The following is a 4323-nucleotide window of genomic DNA, read 5'->3' on the forward strand; positions in this document are numbered from 1 at the left end:
TTTTCCAGGCACTGTATGAGGGACAGAATGCATGCCAGTTAGTTGGCTAATTCTGGCACAAATCATACTTGGCTTCTGAAAATTTTATAACTATCTCTTAAATCCCAACTCTCCTGGTTCTCTGAAATTGATTGTCTTAATCTGATTCCCAATACTTTTTAAGCAAATAAACATTTTCCCTGCAAGATCACACATTTAAGTATGTGTTGGCTATGAATAGATACAGGGAAACCAAGTATGGATGTGAATTGGCAGTTTGGTGATACAGTGGTGAATCTGAGTGGCTGTATAAGCTGTAATGAAGTCTTCTATCTGCTCTGCTCTGGTTGGGCTCCAGAGGTGACCATCGGGCAACATCAACCTGAGGAGGGTGTGAACCCCAGCAACTGCTTGATGGGTTTAAACCACCACTCATCAACCTCCAGCTCTTCTATCAAACCAGCTAGTTTTTCCATCCTGCTGGAGTGTGGATGCCACTTGATAACTGAAAACAGATTCACAAAGGAATCTCTCAGAGCCATCTTCTAACATCTCTCCAGCTCCTTTGGGGCAGTGAAAAGGGCTTTTTTCCATGGTAGGGCAAGGTCCGAGACACTGAAACCTGACGCAGTAACAGAACTTCCACTGACCCCAACAGCTAAGGAGGAGGATGAGAGGTAGCCATTTCCTCTAGAAGAATTCTCACTTCACTCACTTTCCCCTTCAGCCCCAGCCCCTGGGTCAGCCAGACAGGCCACGCTCACAACAAGGAAATCTAAACTATACTTCTTACCTAATTCAGACATTTTTGAAATATATTACTGTGTCATGATATATCAGGATATTTGTTTATGGATTTTTTTTTCTTTTTTCTTCTTCTTCTGTTTTTCTTTTTCCTCAAGCGATCTGTCTCAGTTAAAAAGCATTCTGCTCAGTTTGGATGCAGAGTGCAGTGACTTGAGCCACAACTTAAGAGCATGGGTTATTCACTTACCAGAGTTCTGTAGGTCAGCAATTGCAGAATTGGTTTTAACAGCTCAATATGTGATAAAGCACCAGTTCTTCCGTTGCTCTAATTCTTTATTCTTCATGTGTTTCACTTCATCCTCATGTTTGTGATCTCATAGTTGCAACATGGCTGCCACAGTTCCTTGTATGTCATCATCTTTCAATAGTATCCAGGAGAAAGAGAAGGAGAGGAGGACTAAGAAAGATATTATTCTCCTTACACAACTCTTTTGTTTATTAGGGAAATTAATTATAATATTCCCCCAGCAATTTTTGTTGTTGTTGTTGTTTTGGAAAATTATACCAGAATATATCAGCAAAGAGTGAGAGAGGAAAAGATTGTCATTACTGGTCTAGACTGCTCATGACACACTCCTGGGTATTTGTAAATTCTCTAGCAAGGGGAAGATGTCCAAGGCCAGACAGACAAGCTAGTCACATGCCACAAACCAGCAATGAACCCCTCATTCTCTGATCATTGGAGTGATCCTCTACTGTGTTTCCCATATCATCAATGGCAGTTGAAATAAAACCAATGACTTTGTTGTCATTTAATCCTGTGATCTTCCATTTTTCTTTGTAAAGGAGAGACAGAATTCACCTTAACCATAGTAGATCTAAAGGACTTGAGATATTTAGGAAAATGTAAAATAAATAATAAACTGTGTTTTCATTAATTTGTTATTCAATACAATTTTACTTAATATCCACCATATGTAAAACTTAGTTTTAGGAACATAATATTTATCAGGGGAGAATTAAATGAAAAATCCTGCCCTTGAGTTGTTAGTGGGGAGAATAGACAATACGTCTGTTAAATGTTAGCATTTAACTAATTAGTTAAACACTAACTAGTTTAACTAGTTTAATTAGTATTAACCCTCCCCTTTTGGGACGTTATACTTCCTATGTTTCTGACCTTGGGCTTGGTCATATCATTTGTTTAGCTAATGAGATGCTAGTGGGTATAATGGGCACTACTTCCCAGAAGTAGGTCCTGCTCTTCTTTTAGCAGAAGAAAGGCAATTCAGCATGGAATATTCAGAATGAGTAAGACACTGAAGCAGGGCCTCAGTCAATTCATGGAAGTAAAATGTTTCTCTAAGTGATGGATTGAGGTCATTTCTTACTAGGGCATGACAGGCTAAGTTATTATACTGTAAATAATATACACACACAGTATATAGACACTAAGTACTGTGGAAAAAAGAAAAACAACAGAATGTGGAGGGCAGTGGTAAGGTAGGTTATGCTCAGGGAGCAGCATTAAATAGAACAGTGAGGGTAGACGTCACAGAGGAGAGGAAATGTGAATTTTCATTCTGAAAAACTGTGAGGGAATTTTGCAGAGAGGATATCTGGGGAAGCTGCATTCCAGGTAGAAGGACCACTAGAGCAGAGACCCTCAGAGGACAAAATGCTTAGAGCATCTGGGGACTACGGAGTTTTCTGTGACTGTAGCAAGTAAGGGGTTCCAAGGAAGAAGGGCAATATGGAGTGAATCTGCAGATCAGGACTTTGGCAGTGGTTCTGAACTAAATGGAGAGCAGTGGCGTGATTTCCAGCAGAGCAATGGAAGGTGCTAATTTAAAGTACCATTATGGCTGCTCTGTTAAGTACCATGGAGGACAATGGTGGAGTGGAGAGGCTGGCTAAGTGGCTACCCCAAGGCCAACCAGAGAGGTGACCAGGTCACAGACTTGGTGATTCAAGGCATATTCCAAAGGTAGAAAAAAAAGTGTGTATTGATAGATGGGGTGTGACTGAAGAGGAAAAGGATGGCATGCCCTTCTGAGAAAAGGAAACATGCTCCCTTAAAAGCAGCCACACATGTGCTTTCTGGAGGAGACAAGTGCTCAACTACCTTCTTGCTGGCCACTTGGGGTCCCAACTGGCTGTGCCTCCTGGGCCTGTGAGGCACAGAAGTCCACCATGTCACTAGTTGGAAGTGTCTGTGGTCACAGTGGTTTGTGAAATTGAGTGGAGATCAGAACTGACCAGGCTTGTATCGCCAAGAATCTGAACATTCTTGGAATAGTAGTTTTATCATGAATTGTGTCATTTGCATATTTTCTGGCATAAATCTAAAACTGTTAAATTATTTTTTTTGATGACTTTTACAATGGTTCTGGCCTTAATAAACAAAATAAGTACTGAATTCATGTCTAATAGTATTTTTAAAAGAGTACTGAATTTCCATTCCTTAGGAAAGTTGGTGATAAATATGGAACATACATGGATTCTTACTATATTTATCACCCTCCATTGGGTCTCAGTGACACAGGTCCATAAAACCTAAAGACATAAGTACAACAAAGAAGCACCAGCATTTATTTCAAGTCAGTTGTTATTTGAAAGAAGATTGTCCCCCCCAAAATTATTTAACGTGTATGCTTGCCTGGTGTGGGTTTGCAGATCTCTAATTAGAGGACTGTCCCTTTGGATCAGTGTTCATTATTTCAAGTTACTTTTGCTTATCTTCCATTTCAAGTTTTCTTGTGGTCCAATGGTTTAGGAACTTTGTGAACAATTAAGTGATTTTAGTGTTATATGAGTGTCATCAGATTCCTCAAGTAGAAAATCAGTTAACTGAGTAATGGTTTGATTATTTATTCATCCAGGATAAGCTCCCATTTTAATTAGATATATGCATATTCTGTGCCAGTGGAGTGCGCAAAGTCCTGTGATTTTGCAGCATCTAAATGTGATGAAATTATCAAAAGAACCACATGTAGACAAAATTATTAGACAATATTTTCTTATAAAAACATTTAGTAAAATTCCTCTTGATAAGGTAAAAAAGAAAGAACCTATAATATATTTGAGATGAACCATATATGTACTTTAATGAAAAAAAATTAGAATTGAGATATCCTCTATTAAGCAGAATTTCCCCTGAGCTTCCTAGTACTTTGGCACTTGCAAATGTAGTATTTTTCTCATTTAAGAATATTATAGTATACAGAGAAAAATTCTTTGAAGATGCCAGCAATTCATAATTCCTGTTTTATATTTTTAAGTACAAGGATATATGTTAATTTTATTTTAGAAAGAAAGCTATTTTAAATATTTTCATTTAAATTAACATACCATGATTGTGCATATTTATGGGTTACAGTGTGGCACTTCGATACATGTCTATAATATGTGATGCTCAGACTAAGGTAATTAGCATATCCCTCATCTCAAACATTTCTTTGTGCTAGAAAACATTCAAAATCCTCTCTACTAGCTATTTGAGTTATACAATTAATTATTGTCAACCACAGCTATCCTACTGTGCTATAGAACACTAGATGTTATTCATTATTCTCTGTATCCAATTGAACCCCTGTG

At 38.0% G+C, this 4323-nt stretch overlaps 1 pseudogene; it reads right to left on the reverse strand.

The window, feature by feature from the left end:
• Positions 1 to 356: 356 nt before the first annotated feature.
• Positions 357 to 2921, reverse strand: LOC124976562 (anaphase-promoting complex subunit 16-like; annotated as a pseudogene).
• Between the last annotated feature and the right edge of the window lie 1402 nt (positions 2922 to 4323).

Source organism: Sciurus carolinensis, chromosome 2, assembly GCF_902686445.1.
Source record: "Sciurus carolinensis chromosome 2, mSciCar1.2, whole genome shotgun sequence".
NCBI classification, from domain to species: Eukaryota; Metazoa; Chordata; class Mammalia; order Rodentia; family Sciuridae; genus Sciurus; species Sciurus carolinensis.